At 48.4% G+C, this 17,570-nt stretch overlaps 1 pseudogene; it reads right to left on the bottom strand.

Annotated features, from left to right (window-relative positions):
- Positions 1-6,702: 6,702 nt before the first annotated feature.
- Positions 6,703-11,307, bottom strand: LOC132515402 (serine/threonine-protein kinase PLK1-like; annotated as a pseudogene).
- Between the last annotated feature and the right edge of the window lie 6,263 nt (positions 11,308-17,570).

Here is a 17,570-nt window from a genome sequence, read left to right as displayed (position 1 = left end):
GAATTCCCCTCTCTCCAAAGTCAGATGCAGGGGGAGCAGTATGAAAAATGAGGTATGTGCCTTAGAGTTTCTCTCGTTCCCCACCCTCAAACTCCATGACTATCTGGTACATTCTGGACGCTGAAAACAATTGATTCTCCCACTACGCTCGCCTTCCAGGATCTACCAGAGAGGAACACACATAGTCTCAAAGCATGAAGCCAAAAGCAGTTTCTCTTGGCTCTGTCTTCCCTGTAGCATCAGCCTGTTCGCCTCTGACAGGTTGTCAAACAAGGCAAAAGCCCAGGCTTCTGCCCAGAGGAAACTTGGGACCCAAGCTTGTTCTTTCCAAAACAGTAAGCCTGTTTCTCCCTGCAGAAGCTCACTTGAAATCACAAGGCCAGCCAAGCTTGAAGGGTTTCCTAACCCCACCTCACTCCCGACTGCACCCCACACACATACACACATGCTGGTCCCCCGTAGCCCTGATTGGGAACTTTGGGAGCTTACTTCAATCTCAAGCCACAGAGAAGTCAAGCTGCAGAGAAGACCGCAGGACTGCCCCTCGTGTCCGCTCCCCGGGCTCTTGTAAGCAATGTCAGCGTCCAGTCCACTGGTCGTAGCTGGACTGAAGCCTGCACGTGGTTGCCTGGAGTTCTCTTACTTGGAAGCGGGAGTGGCGGGAAGTGACACGTGAGTGATGGAGGGAAGAGGAAGACTGATTTGATAAAGCCTCATCAACAAATTGGAGGGAAATGAATGAAACGAGACCACAAGTGCTCACACTCAGCCTGGCCCAGCAGATGTCTGTAGAGGATAGGTGCTTCTCCTCAGGGGTCTCCCGGCCACCATCACCCCTGCCACGGGCACTGCCCACCCACCACTTCCATCCCGAAAGCTCAAAGTCATCTGGCGAGGAACATGAAGTTTTAACTTACTAGATTCACATCATGTTACCCACTCTCTGACAGAACCCAGCTTCCATTGGCCACTGCTCTTAGCCGGGTCCTCACCCTATACTACCCTGCCATGTTTATTTTCCTGCTCTGGTTCCTTCTCTCCCCTCAGGAAAATGCTCCCATTTCTCCTTATTACAGAAGATTGAACTTCCTTTGAGGTCCAGTTAAAACTGCCCACTTGTATGAGACCTCGTCTTATGGCCCAAGACATGCCAATCTTTCCTGCCAAAGAACTTCCCTTCAGCAGAGGCCAGGTGTTGGTGGGGGGTAGAAGCCCTGAGAGGCCTGAGCCACAGAGAGTTGTGGTGTAAGACTAGGTCTCCAAGTGTAAGACGAGGCCTAGAAACCAGGTCAAGTTCAAACACTAAGAGCCGAGTTGCCGGTACTGAGGAAGGGTGAGCCCATGGCAGAGCCCGGAGCAGGCGGGTAGCAGGTCTGAACGCTGTGATGGTCATGGAGGAAGTATTCAGGGAGAGAGTGGAGTGGAGCATCTGTGTGCAAGGAGATGCGTAAAATAAATAAGCAACAAAGAGATAATGTACAGCACAGGGAACTATACCCATTATCTTGTAATAACATAATGGGGTATAATCTGCAAAAACACTGAATCACTATGCTGTACACCTGACGCCAATACAATATTGTAAGTCAACTATACTTCAAAAGGAAGAGGAAGGAAGGAAGGAAAGACAGGTAGAGAAAGGAAGGGAGGGAGGGAGGAAGGAAGATGTGCACCAAACTATGCATTACAAACAACGTTGTAGCATTATTTCTAATGGAAAAACAGAATGCACTCTTAATGCCCATCAAAAAAGAGAATGGATACAGGCTTCCCTGGTGGTGCGGTGGTTGAGAGTCCGCCTGCCAATGCAGGGGACATGGGTTCGTGCCCTGGTCCGGGAAGATCCCACATACCGTGGAGCGGCTGGGCCCATGAGCCATGGCCGCTGAGCCTGCGCATCCGGAGCCTGTGCTCCCCAACGGGAGAGGCCACAACAGTGAGAGGCCCGCATACCACAAAAAAAAAAAGAGAATGGATAAACAATAGTTTAGTTAATTTTGTATCAACATGAATAAACCTCAAAAACAGAGCAGTGAGTGGAAATCATGCAGAGGATACAGTATGATGCCCCTCATATAAAGTTTGAAAGCTTTCAAAATCGTATCATATATTGTGCGTGCATAGGAAAATATACATGGGAATAGTAACGTGCATAGTATAGTAACGTGCATAGGAAAACATACATGGGAAAGACAAATACCAATTTCAAGAAAGGGAGGAGGGAGGGAGGACGGAGGTGGCACAGGGGAGGGTTAACAATGTCTGAGTCTTTTAAAAAATTAACTGAAGCAGATATGGGGAAATAGGGTGTGTGTTTGGAAAATATTCCCTATACTCTTTTGTGTGTTCAAAAAAAGACCTCATGCCAGTGACCAGCTGCAGCTGGTTTAGACTCAGAGGCTACCGCCAGCCACGGATGAGACACCAAAGCTTTACAGGAAATGGACATCCCTCCTCTCAGAGCTCTGGTAGCTTTGGAAATCTGTGCTTCATCTCATATATTTAGGTTCTCTTCTCTGGTTTTCCCATACAGAGGGCAGATCCCCTGAAGTCCCACAGCCCCTAGCAGTGAGCTGCGCATAGAACTGGACTGGACAAACTTTTTTTTTATTGAAGTATAGTTGATTTACAATGTCTTAATTTCTGCTGTACAGCAACATGATTCAGTTATACATATATACATTCTTTTTCATATTCTTTTCCGTTATGGTTTATCACAGGATATTGAATATAGTTCCCTGTACCATGTAGTGGGACCTTGTTGTTTATCCATTCTGTATAAAATAGTTTGCATCTGCTAATCCCAAATTCCCAATCCATCCCTCCCCCATCTCCCTCCCCTTTGGTAACCACAAGTCTATTCTCTAGAGCTGTGAGTCTGTTTCTGTTTCGTAGATAGGTTCGTGTCGTATTTTAGATTCCACATATAAGTGATATCGTATGGTATTTCGACAAACATTTTGTGGTCTGATTTCTCTCATCATTTTCTCCCTGAATGAAACTCTATCAATCACTTCATGTAATTCCCATTTGCATAACACACCCTGTCCACATGCATCTCCCTCCAGGTTGCTCGGCCCACCTGGGGCCTCACACATGGCCCCTCAGACTTGCCCACAACCACTTCCCACAAGGCTCAGAAACCGTGGTCTGCAGTCTAGAAAACGTTGAGGAAGAGGTTTAGCTGGTATGGAGTGACGCTGAAGGACGAGAGAGAATCCCGCGTGCTGGAGGCAGGAACTTCCTAGACTTAGTGAGTTGTTCAGCACAGTTCCAAACATCAGAGGAGAAATGCCTGCCAGTAGCTCTCCTTCGAACCTGGTTCCCCCAAGAGTTTTATGGCTCAAACAAATGGCGTTAACGGGATAAATGCTAGGGGTGAGTAGGGCTTGAGGATCACACACACACACACACACACACACACACACACACACACACACACACACACACAAAAGAGAAGGTATCACTTGGACAAACGTCATTGGTTCATTCTAAGACAAGCTTTCATTAACGGTCGACTCTGGGGGGGGGTCTCAACAGGGGCTTCACATTGGGTCACGTGGGGAGCTTTTCAGACCACCAGCGTCCAGACCTCAGGTCACTTAAGTCAGGATTTCTGGGAGCGGGGCTGGGCATTTTTAAGCAGCTCCCCAGGCCACTGTGAGGCACAGGGAGGGTCCCCGGGCTACTTGTCCACCTAGCATGCCACTGAGATGGGCACCAGCAAACAAAGCTGGACAGAATAAACCCTGCTTCCAGGGAACTACAGAACAGTAGGGCGTGGGTCTGTACACATAGTCCAAGGGGCTGTGAGAGCCCAGAAAAGGGAGCACTCAAATCTGCTACCAATCTCGATGGTGAGAATGAGACAGGAAAGGCGGGGAATGTGGAGCACTCCCAGTGACACATGAAGGTGAGTCTCTCTTGTTGATGGGACAAGAGAATGAATCAACCCCTAGAAGTCGAAGAGCTCAGGCTAGGGAAAGGCCTCAAGGGTTCATCTGGTGTCCAGACACAATTTTGCTCAAGCCATTCCAAAGAAAGAGAGTTTCATGAACACACCCATCCTGGGCAGGAGGTTTACCCCTCATCGCTGACCTCAGGCAGAAGCCTAAGCCTGCTCCTACCTTGTGGTGTTCCTCACCCAGCTGCCCTCAGCCCTCGGTACACCCCTGGCTCTGGGAGATGCCTTCAGGATAAAACACAGCGTCTAGGGAATGAGTTCCTTCCCCGCAAACTGACAAACCTCAGGGAAGGCAGATTCCACCCCCAGAAAAGCGGGGTCCCTGGTTGCAAGGGACTAAGGGCAGTGGCTGCTCGTCCTCTCTGCAGCATCTCTCAGCTGAATAAAAAGAACAGGATTTACACACCCAGGACGTTCCGTGGGGCAGAGCTAGAGTGGGGTGATGGGTGGTGTTATAATGATTAAAATTGAGGTTGCAGTGGTTGAATGCCTGGTGAGATTGGGAATTGCCGGCTGGGATGTTACCCAAGATATATGCATCCCCCCATGTGGGTCAGACGGGCTCACGGCTGGAATTTCAAGCACTTGCTCCAATTGTTCCCGGAGTTCTGGTCATTGATATGCTCGTCACTTGGTCACTGACCTGACGCAGGGTTCTTGTGGTTTGCTCTCATATCTGGGACTGAGAGCCTTGAATACAACCAATACAGACAGGATCCAATAAAAAGCAGTTGTAAAGGCTGACCTGCCACCACCCTGCTTCCCAGGGCCCCAGCTGTGGGGTGAGGCTGCTGGGAGGGAGGGATGCTGGCTGGTTTCCCCACAGTCCTTTTGTGTCAGCTGAAGGCTCCCCTGAACACTTCCCGTCTGCTACAAACCAAGGCTGGGGCCCACCGGGATATGAGTCTCCCATGATCAGACTGGAATACAAATGGAGTCGCCAATTTAAAGATCAGGTTAGATGGCGTGGAATGGGAGGGGCACACAAGGAGAAACTCCTTTCCAAAGCCCCGTCATTCTACATGTGAAAATTCAAGTCACTAACAAGGCTCTGTCTGTTTTCAGTTCCCACCCCCTCTTCCCAGGCCCTTGCCCAAAAAAGGAGAAAAGGAAGCTTTAAATCGTCACCCTAAATCCTCTTTTATCTTTGACATAATCTGCCAGGATTTGTGCCCCTGCCAATGCAGTAGGATTCTGGTACCCCATGGCCCCCTTTGACTCCTGCCAGGGCCCATAAACATCTTCCCATTCCCACCCCTCCTCCCCCCAGCACACAAGTGGAAGCAAAAAGCTTGAAGATTTTCCAAAATATAAGTAAATAGAGTCATCGGGATAAGTAGGAAGACCTGGGTAAGCAAATCTCTTCACATACTGAAACTTGGTCATAGTCAGAGCTGAGTTCCCTCCCTCAAGTCCCAGATGAGATGAGCTTCTTAGCAGAAGCTGAGTCTACCAAACACTGGCAGCGTCCACATCATTGGGGGGAAGTGTGACATCAAAGCCATCAACTGGTCCCCAACTGATCCATCCTCCTAATAGTCACTGCCACATATGGAACAGAGACTAAATGTTCTCTCACATATTCTTCCAGATAACCCCTATAAAGTAAGTTCTGTTCCCTCATTTTACAGTTGGGGAAACTGAGCCTCAGAGAGATTGAGTAACTTGCCCAAGGTCATACAGCAGTATGTGGTAGAACCAGGATCAGGTCATCTGACCCAGAGGCCTGGCTTATAACCATTCGGCCATAGTGCCACTGACATGCGTGCCTTGGGTCAGCGTGCCATGTCATCTCAGTCTGGTCATATTCTTTGCCTGGGCCACCATTGAGCCAGCTTCTCGAACTTCTTTCCAGTGTACTCTCGCCTTCCCTTCCTTCAGCTGAAACAGGTACCCTAAATGTGTCTCTCCTGGACCGAATCCACGGAGTGCTCCTCACTAGTGGACATATGCTGCTGTGAGCACATGAAAGGGACCCCAGGCAGCCCTTCCCTCGCAGCACCTACCACAGGGGGTTCCTTGCTTTTCTTCCCTCCTTCCTCCCTTCCTCTCTCTCTCTCCCTCTCTGCCTTCCCAAGCTTTCGGCTAGCGTTTCCAGCTTTTCTACATGCCAGCTAGATGAGCCATCGGAGTCGGCACTGGCCATTCAAAGGAGGTCTTATAAATTCCATCCTCTTCCCCGAAGACCATTCCTGACAGACCTGTCCCCATGACAGGGTCACTGTAGCATTCTCAGGGCCCTGTCAGCTGAGAGGGTCCCACAGCTCTCAGCAGACGACCATCTTTTGTCAAAGGCACTTTGTGAAGGACTTAATGCGTTGTCACTGACTTTGTTTACCATTGCTACATGACTTATTGGGCTAAGAGACAATGAAAGCAGGCAGCCCATATAGCCCATATAGCCACCTCTGCACAGCACCTCCAGGGTACTCAGTTCTTGCCGCTAACTGGCTGAGCCAGGTGGCCACTGAGTGCACATGACAACTAGTAGCCAATCAGCGCTCCCCGCACCTTTTTAAAACGATTCACGCGTGTTTAATGTGTATAAAGCCAAGAAAAAGACAGTCCTGAATTCAATAGCAGTATTCTGTACAATTCATACGGCGGGGTTGAGAGGGAAGGTGAAGAGGCCATAGAACCTACACCCCAACATGTATAAAAATAACTTAATAGCAACTCCCACCTGCAAGGAAGACATGGCTCTATTTCCAGCCACCCGGTCGGAGTGAGGGGACATATCACAGAAAACCCAGCACAGCGGGGGCTAACCCATAGGGGCCCAAGGGGCTGGTGGGGGTGAGGACGGGCAGTAGTCCTGGGAGGGGCTGTGAGGAGGTCCTGAGGCGATTGTTGGCTGAGCGAAAGCTCAGCAGCTTGTCCACCATGGGTGGGCATAGAAGAGCTGACTTGCCAGACTCCTGGGGCGGCTGTGCTCCTCCAGGAGATTCAGGCAGTACTTGTGGAAATCCGGCTTCTAGTCGATGTAGGTCACAGCTGCCATGCTGGGCACAGGACGAGTTTGCTGTGGTGCTGGAAGACGTTGCAGGATGCAGGGTGATGGTTCTGTGCTTGCAGAATCAGGTAGGCAGGTAGGATTGCTGGACTAGTTCATCACCTTCCCGTGGGTACCCACCTTCAGCAAGTGTTCACTCGTGTGGTTTTGGAAGTACTTGGAGAGTGATCTTCATGGAGGAGTTAGGATGGGAACTCATGGCGAGGGAGAACTCTGCACCACCATGCTCTATGAACCACAGACTGTCACCAAGGCACCAGAGGATGAGGTGAGTCCAGTCATCGGAGAACACGGCTGATGCCCGAGGCTGCACTTGTCCCAATAGTCCCCCACTTGCTGACTCAGAAGATGGGGATGCCGGAGGGATCCTCAGCCTCCTCTTGCCTCACCAGCCCTCTCTCAGAGGGCTTGGAGGCACTCACGCTAGGCAGCCACTACAGCTGGTGGTGCAGTGGTTGGGGAGTGCAGTGGCACTCTCTGGTTTCCTGGACCACTGGAAAGAGTTTCCCCAGGGAGTCTTGGGCATAGAGTTCTCTAGGCCTTTATTTAGGACTGTGAGTGGCTTCCTGTTGCTGGGATCCAGGCTTCTGAGAGCGATTGAATACCTTGATGGAATGGTGGGGCAGGTAATGGGAGATGGGCTGGGATGTAGCCATAAGTAAAGAACTCGTCTTGAGCTGCTCATGAATGATCAGGTGGGCAATGCGACCTGTCTGCGGCATCTTCTGGAAGAGGGAGGTGGCCACGGGGTTGATGTGCTTGGGAATCCTGCATACATTCTTCTTGATCCAGAAGTAGGTCAGTTTTAGGCAGGAGATCTCAAAAGGTGATCTACCCACCGACAAGGTATATATCAACATGATGCACCCAACAGGCCCCCCGTCCACCAGGAAACGGTGCCCTTTCTTGCTCAGCACCTCAAGAGCTGTGTATTTAGACAGGGTTTCCTTCTTCTGCTCCCCATCATATTCACCTTTGGTTGCGGGGCCAGATCCCCTATTTTCACCTCCAGATCGTCATTCAGGAAGAGTTTGCCCAGCCTGAGGTCCCAGTGAATAACCTGGTTTGGGTGCGGGTACTGGCAGCCGAGGACCATGTGCTGCAGGTAGCAGCGGACCTCGGGCTGGGTCGCCGCCTTCCTCCGCTGGTGCGGCTCCAGGGTAATCTTCGGCAGCGGCAGCGCCCCAGCACCACCAGTATAAAGTTCGTGTCCACGTGCATCTACGACTCCGTGCTGGAGGGCGAGAGGGGAATGAATAGACATCTCCAAGGACATCTTCTCCTTCCGGTGCGGCCTGAGCAGCCGCGACTCAGGCAGGATCTTGCGGCCAAACGCCTCCTTGGCGTCCTCATCCTGTCAGAGATCTCAAAGCACTTCCCTCCCCCAGGAAGCGGCCCGGCAGGCAGCACCGCCGACCGCGCGGCTCCACTAGGACCTCCGGGATCTCTTTTGCCTGCTGGATGGCGGTCGGGGGCCCTGGGAGCCACAGCTCCAGAGATCCCGGCTTTCCCCGGTGGGCTGATGCCCGCGCCAGCGTCTCTGCAGCGCCGCCGCGCTCGTGCTCCTGGAGTTGCTTGGCTGCATCCTGGCAGAGATTTGACACCGCTCCGCTGCTCCCCGAATCAAATGCTGCACCGGGACTGTTGCAAAAGCCTCTCTTCTCTCTCTCTCTCTCTCTCTCTCTCTCTCTCTCTCTCTCTCTCTCTCTCTCTCTCTCTCTCTCGCTCTCTCTCTCGCTCTCTCTCGCTCTCTCTCTCGCTCGCTCGCTCGCTTGCTTTTTTTTTTTATCACAACCGGGGAGGAAGAAGCGGGGCAGGGGTGGCTCAGGTACCCTGGGCGGCCCAGCCCCACGCGCAGCCTCCAGCCCCAGGACTGGGTCCTCCGGCAAAGGGGAAATGTAGGAAAGGTGGCTTTATCAGATTAAATCTCACTAGTGAAAATGCTCAGTCTCCCAGCCTCTGTGAGCAAGGCGACCAGCCTCCTGTGTACACAGTGGTTTCCAGGCTGGTAGGTGGTTGTTTTTCCTCCAAACCCTTGGCTAGCTCGGCCTCTCACCCGAGGGCTGTGGTTTGGGGAATGTTTTGACTTGAAACATTCAGGCCCCTGGTGGTATTTGGAGTTGTGAGACCCTTCTGTGCTAAAAGGAAAAATGAATGGTCTATTTAGAGACTGCTAACAATTCCCAGTATAAAGCACAGGCAACAATTCTGCTGCTGACAGGCTGGGTTTCTCAGGGTAGTCCCTGGGGAGCTGGCTGGGCGGCAGTCACGGCCCCTACTCTGGGTATTTCATCTGGAAGACCCCCTGCTAGGGACGGCAGTGCTTCCAGAAAGCCTCTGCCCTGGCTTTTTCTGGGCCTCTCCTCGATCGCTTCCCAAAACACGCTCCTCCTGGGGCCTGTGCTTGGGCTGTGAACGAGACCACTTTTCCTAAATCCGGTGAACTTTGCTCTTGACAAAGGAGGGAAGGGTGGTTATTTGGGAATGCCTTGAAACAGCTTCTCTTGGGTTGGAGTTGTGAGATGTTACCTATCACAGACATAGACAGAGTTCACCTGAAGGAGGAAACTGCCTTTCCTCTCAAGGACAAAACACACTCCCGGGTGTTTCTGTCACCAGGGTGATGCCTCTTTCCATGGCATCCTAGACTCAGAAGAGAAGGTGAGAATCACAGGCTTCGAAATCAACACCCAACCTAATTAAAAACTGAACAGTTTTCTAAAATACCAAAGCTTGTTTCAAAGCTTGACCAAATTAGGAATGGTGTTCATCTAATTTATCAAAATGAATTCCTTTATAGGTACAAGTAATCCCCATCAAACTCCGGATAGGCTTTTGTGTAAAAATTCACAAACTGATTCTGAAGTTTATATAGAAATGCAGAGGATCTAGGATAGCAGAAACAATTTTGAAAAAGAAGAATGAAATTGGAAAACTAACACTACCTGATTTGAAGACTATTTTTAAGCTACAAAAATAAAGACAATATGGATTTGGACACACACGCGTAGCCTAGGCACACAGTATAGAAAGATAGATTAATGGAATAATATGAGTCCAGATGTGGGCCCACATGTGTATAATCAACTGATTTTAGACAAAGGTGTCAAGGTAGTTTGATGGGGTAATTTGATGCCTTTTTAATGCATTGTGTTGGTATGTGATTGGACATTCATATGCCTAAAACTAACCTTGACCCTTACTTCAAACCACATACAAAAATTGACTTGAAACGGATTATAGCAGTAAATGCAAGAACTAAAATTATAAAGCTTCTGGAAGAAAAATAGAGGATAAAACTTTGTGACCTTGGATTAAATACAGATTTTTAGCTACACACACACAAAAATCATATATCATAAAAATAAAACTTGATAAATTAGATTTCATCAAAATTTTAAACTCCTGCTCTTCAAAAGATAGTGTTAAGAAAAATGAAAAGACAAGGCACAGACTGTGATAAAATACGTGTAAAACACTCAGCCAATGGGGGTGCAAAATCATACCCAGTCTGCAGTTTTTTAAAAAGTTAAGCATCCCCGTATCATAGCACCCAGCAATCCCATTCTAAGGTATTTATCCAAGAGAAAGGAAAGCATACGTCCACGAAAAGACGTGTACTCTTAATGTTCATAAAAGCTCTATTCATAATCACCGAAAAGTAGAAACCATTCAAATGCCCATCGATTGGCGAATGGTTTAACAAATTGTGGTATCTTTGGTATAAATTGGTAAAAAAAAAAAAAAAGTTGATAAATGGATAACTACTGAAACTGATACATGTAGCTGTATGGATGAATCTCAAAAGTATTATGCTAAGTGAAAGTGAAAGTCAATCACAAATGACTAAATATCAAATGACCATTTATATGACATAATGGAAAAGTCAAAATTGTAGAGACAGAAAGATCAGTGGTTACAAAGGGCTTGGAGAGGGGAGAAATGGCAAAGGGACGTGAGGGTACTTTTTGGAGCAATAGAAATGTTCTGTATTTTGATTGTAATGGTGGTTACACGACTGACTATATACCTTTGTCAGAACTCCTTGAACATATATTGAACACTTTGAAAGGGTGAATTTTATGATATAGAATTATACCTCAATAAATCTAATTTTTAAAAAATGAAATCCCCAAACCAGTTTTGATTAATAGAAGCTCATGAATTTGGATCCCCCTTATCCCTATTTAGTAACAATTTATACCCACAGGAGCCAGAGTTTATAATTGCTCCATCTAAATGGTTGTCTTAAACCTTTAGTATCCTACTAGCAGGAAAGAGGGGGGAACTCAAATTTGTAGGATGTTACCGTGTGCCTGGCAGACATCATGCTGGGCATTTGCACGTGATTTTATTTGGTTCTTGTTATGGGCTGAATTGCATCCCCCAAAATTGATATGTGGAAGCCCTAACCCCCAGTACCTCAGAATGTGACTATACTAGGAGATGGGCCTTTAAAGAGGGGACTGAGTTAAAATGAGGCCATTAGGGTGGACCGTAATGCAACCTGAATGGTATCCTTATAACAAGAGGAAATTTGGACAGACAGGGAGACACCAGGGTTGCGTGGGCACAGAGGGACGACCATGTGAAGAGGCAGCAAGGGGGTGGCCATTTGCAAAGCAAGGCCTCAGGAGAATCACAACCTGCCCACACCATGATCTCAGACTTCTCACTTCCAGAATTGTAGGAAAATTAATTTCTGTTGTTTAAGCTACCCTGGCTGTGTGTTTTGTCTTGGCAGCCCTCGTGGACTAATACAATCCTCCCAACAATCTGAGGTGAGGAAGGCAGGAGGAAAAGCTCTGTGAGTGCTGGTAGCTTGCTCAACTCCAGTGGCTGGTAGGGCAACCTGGGGAGAAACACAGAACTGACACCCAAAGCTCACCACCACCTAGATTGCAATCGTTAGGAAATCAGAGCTGGTTTCTTCTCATCCTTGAACAATCTGTACTCCTTTTTCTCAGTAAATGTTGAATTGATGTAAATAGTTAGAGTAACAAGATTTCAGGATGCAGGAGAGACCTACTTTATTTATTTTTATAAATTTATTTGTTTATTTTGGGCCGCGTTGGGTCTTCATTATTGCGCGTGGGCTTTCTCTAGTTGCGGCAAGAGGGGGCTACTCTTCATTGCGGTGTGCGGGCTTCTCATTGCAGTGGCTTCTATTGTTGCGGAGCACGGGCTCTAGGCATGCGAGCTTCAGTAGTTTCAGCATGCGGGCTCAGTAGTTGTGGCTCGCAGGCTCTAGAGCGCAGACTCAGTAGTTGTGGTGCATGGGCTTGGTTGCTGCGTGGCATGTGGGATCTTCCTGGACCACGGCTCAAACCAGTGTCTCCTGCACTGTCAGGCAGTTTCCTAACCACTGCGCCACCAGGGAAGCCCTTGTCAATGTTTTTAAATAGACAAAAGGGGGGGCAATAAACAGGAAAGGCCCGCAGTCTCTTCCTAGTACCAAGTCCCAGGGAACACATTCCAGGTGAGGAAAGGGATTCTATTTACATTTCTTTCCCTTCTACCACCAACTTATCAGCTTTAGATCATTAAAAAGTCACAGGGGGGCTTCCCTGGTGGCACAGTGGTTGAGAGTCCGCCTGGCGATGCAGGGGACACAGGTTCATGGCCCAGTCTGGGAAGATCCCACATGCCGCGGAGCGGCTGGGCCCGTGAGCCATGGCCGCTGAGCCTGCACGTCCAGAGCCTGTGCTCCGCAACGGGAGAGGCCACAACAGTGAGAGGCCCGCGTACCGCCAAAAAAAAAAAAAAAAGTCACAGGGCCATTGTGTTTCTATTATATTGATCACAACTTTTTTTGTTTGCAAGTGATGGAAACTTAAACTCAAGCAAAAGAACTAGCAAGTGCAGGAGCAGGTTCTTTCTATGTTTCTGTGTGTGTGTGTGTGTGTGTGTGTGTATCTATCTATCTTTATCTATCATCATTTATCTAGAGTCTGTCTATCTAGGGTTTTCTTCCTTCAAGAATAGCCTCATTTTCTCCTACTATAAATAGCTTCCTCTTTGCAGTCAAGGAAGCCTGCTTCTTTGGATCCATCCACATAAAAATCCCAGGAAAAGCCTTTGATGAATTCTGCTTGGATCTCATGCCCACTCCAGACCAAGCCCTGTGACTGGTGACCAACCCGGGTCAAGTGTCCTCCCATGATGAACAGCGCCTTGACTGACAGATCCAGGAAAATAAGAGAAGCGTTCTCCCAAAGGAAGAGATGCTGAGGAAAATCAAACCACACGTCACCCCACGGCAGCCTTGCAGGTGTCCCAGGCAGCCAGGTGCCATGTGTGGGTGGACACGCTGACATCATATCCTCATTCAGCGTAGGAGAAGGTAAACTTTGCATATGCATTTTTCATTTCTTACTGTAACCTCTTTTCTGGGTCTCAGTTTCTTCACCCGTAAAGTGTGTATGTTGGGCTAAATTCACCTTTAAAAGTCCGTTGCAAATATGACCTTCTAGTACTTCTGAGATATTTACACTTAGAGTCTTGCTAACATCTGAATAATGGAAATGTCTGTTTCCTTGGTTGATTAATTCATGAGGTAGTTTTGGATATTTTAACTTTGTTGTTGTCAGTCATTAAAAAAAAAAAAACTTAATCTGTTATTCTGCAAAGAAATCTAATCTTCTTCCAAAGAGCATTTTTCAATCTCATTCAGAATCTTGATTATTCAGATCATCATCTTTGAAAGAATGAGATATTTGGGGGTGAAGTACTTTAGATCCACCCCGATTTTTAATTCTTAGCCCCAAATATTTTATTATTTCTAATCTACCCTGGAAGCTGCAGGAAGGGAAATCATTGCTCCCTTAGATTATCTGGAGCCCCCTTGACCTTGGTAGAGAATAGTATTCCAGGAGGGGAGGTCTCTGAGCCTGAAACAGTGGCTGTGTTATATTTACTGAGTATCCATCATGTGCTTACGAAGTGCAAGGAAATCGAAATCACTGATGCGTCAGCGCTTCACAGTGTGTGGGACTCTGTGCCTCTTCCAAGCCTATCCGTCTGCCCTACTCCCACCCCCACCAAACCTGGGCCAGAGCAGGACAGGTGTAGAAAAGAGGGCCCCAAAAAAGGAAAATGACTTACGGTCAAGCGCTAGATGGTAAAACTTGAAATTAAAACCCAAGTCTTCTGACTTCTCTCTAGTTCTCCTTCAACATGATCCTCCTCTGTCTCACCTTCACCTCCAGCCACATTCAGAGCCTCCTTCTCCAACACTTAAAACCAAGCCCAATCCTTCCTCACCCTCAGCTCCCAAGACCTGCTTAGTAGCGCCGCGACCCTGACCACCTGCCATGCTGGGCCTTTCAGCCTTGCCTCCCACAAACATCTTGAGTGGGCAGCGTCACTTCCAGGCATCTGTTGTGTTTGCAGAGAAAGCCCTTTCCTTAACCCAAGCCTAATAATCCAAAGTCTCACTCCCCGAGGGATCTTCTAACAGCCAAGCCTTTGTTTAATTGTGGAGCCTGCCCCCACCCCGAAGTGTGTCTCGGCTCTGTCAGAGGCTCCCCATCTACAGCCCCACTCCCCTGCACACAATGGAAGACCTGTGGCTTTCTTTCACACCCCTGAGGATGTGACAGCGGATGCTGGGGCCGCCTGCCAGCCCCTGGGGCTGCAGAAGCTTCCGCTGGCTGGCTGGGGTGACAGGCAAGGTCAGCATCCAGGTCGATCCTGGACCACAGGGGCTGCCACCTGTTTGTTGTTTCCTAGATCACTGGCTCAGGGAAGGAGTGACCTGACTTCTCCCAGAACCTCCCCCTCACATCCAGCAGAACCTTATTCCTCAAAGATCACAGCTTTCTTCAATGGGCTTGAGTGGCCAAAACCTGATATAGCAACAGAAAGTTTCCAACTTGAGAAGAACCCCCAATTGTCCTCCCATTCATTCTTCCGAAGAGACTAGTACAAACCATAGCTAACTGTCCATTTCATAATTTATTTTTTCTTTCATAATAATATTGATTGGACTCACTAGATTCTTGGCAAATTAATGAAGCTGACATGCTTTTTCAGGACCTTCATTTTCCTCATGTCTCAAAGCCCATCATAAATGCTCCCTCATCCAGGAAGCCTCTCCTACAGTTTCTATTTTAATTCAATTTCATAGGACATAGAACCCTCAAGGGTTTGCTACTCACCGCTGTCTCCTCCACTCAGGCCTTGCCTTGGTGACTAGTACTGCAGCTGACTCTGTTATCACTAGACTAGACTTGGACGGAAACATCCAGAAGCAGAGTTTCTAATTCTCCACTCCTCATGCAGACGCCCCCAACCCATCAGCCTTTTGAAGCCCATTCCTTCCCACAGGACATCTCTACCCTCAGTCACAGAGTACTTCGCCAAGAAACCCAGTCTGTCTTTGTCCTGCTGGCCCTGGCCTTCTGAACGTGATAACCAGATTAGTCTTAACGAAACACCGTGATGGTGCCTTGCACTGACTCAGAAGCATGCATTAGTTTTCTACTGTTCATAGAATTTTTTCAGTCGTTCATCAAGGATTTGTTGAGCACCTACTATACTAATTACTCTGCAAGACCCTGGGGATATAAAAGTGAGCAAAATATAATTGCAGTCTAGATGGGAAGACAAAAATAGGCAAGGAAAACCATAAGTATAATTGGTGCTGTGCCAGGCACACAGAATAGGAGCACCTAGGCTGGCCTAGGAAGGCTTTGTCAGACAAGGTGGAGGTAAGACAGATAAGCTGAATAAAACCTCCCTTACCTGCGTTCTGTGTCCTTCCATCCTCCAAGCTGTCCCCACTAAGAGTGTCTGCTCTGAGTATGCCACCCCGCCACCAACTTAAACACATTGGCCCCCCCTGCCTTCCTCCTTCTTCCTCTAGTCTAAATGGTTTTTCCTGGTGTGGAACTTAAATCTACAACTAAATGGTGAATTCCAGCAGAGCAGGACAGGCAGTCTTTGAGCCAAGTTCAGCTCCATGGTCTGCAGAGGACTGGTTTAAGTGCTTGGAGTAAGTACTCTGGCAGAGACGGTCAGTGTTACAGCCAGGCGATGGTTGCCCAGCTAAAGATGACATTTCCCCACCAATCAGAGGGCATGTAAAAGTGGAACATGTAGAAGTGGAGGTGCACCGCTTCCGGGTCTGGACCTTAATGATGCTCCTCGTGCTCTCCTCCATGCCCTCATCCCTCTTCTCCTGGCTGACAGCCACATGTGGTTGTGGCGCTGCCTTGATCATGACCTGCAAAAGAAATCAATATCCTGGTCCTTAAGCCGTTGTATTGTTGGCTCTGTTTGTTGGAGGCTTACCACACCTAATACAATTTCCAGCACGCCGGCTTTCTAGCTTCCACTGCAAGCATGGAAAATCTAGCAACGCTATGCCTGCAATCTTGCAGGGCCACAGCCAGCAGGCCATGAGCCCCAGCCAGGCGCAGACCCCACGGTGCCCAGTGAGGCTGAGAGCTGGTGCCCCTGCCATGGCCCTTGAGCTCTTGCTTTTCTGCCCCTGTACTCTTCCCCATGAACTGCCTGATTCTCACAGGCACATTTGCAGAAGCGTTTGAGCCTCAGAGCAGAACATGATTCAGAGAGTCCTGTGGCTGATGGTCCATTTGCCTGGCTCTTCTCTCAGGAGTTTGTCCTGTTTTAAAATCTAAACCAGTTATTTCACCCCTGTTTTAGGACCTGGATTAGACCCAATGCCTCCCCCACAACAAATATTCTATAATAACCCCTTTATGTTCCTTAAATTAAATTAATATTATCCACCTACATACCATTCTAAAAATCAGTATAATGCCCTAATGGAACGTAAAGGCAAAATAAAACCAAAGTCGCTTAGGAGAACATCAGATGTGTTTCAATATGTAAAGGTTTGGTGCGACTGTGTCAGGAGCCAGCAGGAAGTAGTCAGATCCTCCCGTGCGGAAATCTGACAGCTGCAGATGCAGACCGGCACAGGTATGTGGTTTTGGTAACAAATACCACAAGTGTCATTGCCATCAGGGATCTGATTCTTCCAAAAGATGAACAACTCTTGGTAAAGGCCCAAACAAAACAAAAGTCTGTCTTTCCTTGATTTTCCACAACCGTTAAAACATGAAACAAATACTCTCTATGTTGATGAGTAAAATGGAGTTCAGGTTTACTCTCAGACCATTCCAAACACATCCTCTGCTGAGAATACACAGAGGGGCCCCAAGTAGTCATGCAGGGCAGGGGCAGTTCTTGGTTGGGGACACCAGCCAGAGCGTTTCAGCCTGTCCAGCATCTCTGCCCTTTCCCACTAAATGGTAAGATCATGCCAGGCCACTGTTAAGACAGCCAAATACACTCGGGCATTTCCAAAGGTCCCCTTCCAGCAATTCTTTCCCCATGAGAACCACTGCTTCAAACCCAGAAGAGGCACAGAGAGGCGACGGCGATGTCGAAGCAAATATGAATCTGAATCGAGGCATCGCCTCATCTCGATTTTCTGTGACTCTCTGGACTTGGTAGGCTTGCGTTCAGCAAAGCCATGGGCGATGGTCAGAAAGGACTGTGCTGGGGCCCGCGGTGAGTGCGAGGCTTTTCCCTCTTTGACTTGGGAGAGGAGGAAGTGGCCGC

This window comes from Lagenorhynchus albirostris, chromosome 2 (genome assembly GCF_949774975.1).
Source record: "Lagenorhynchus albirostris chromosome 2, mLagAlb1.1, whole genome shotgun sequence".
NCBI classification, from domain to species: domain Eukaryota; kingdom Metazoa; phylum Chordata; class Mammalia; order Artiodactyla; family Delphinidae; genus Lagenorhynchus; species Lagenorhynchus albirostris.
This window is presented reverse-complemented; position numbering and strand designations above follow the sequence as displayed.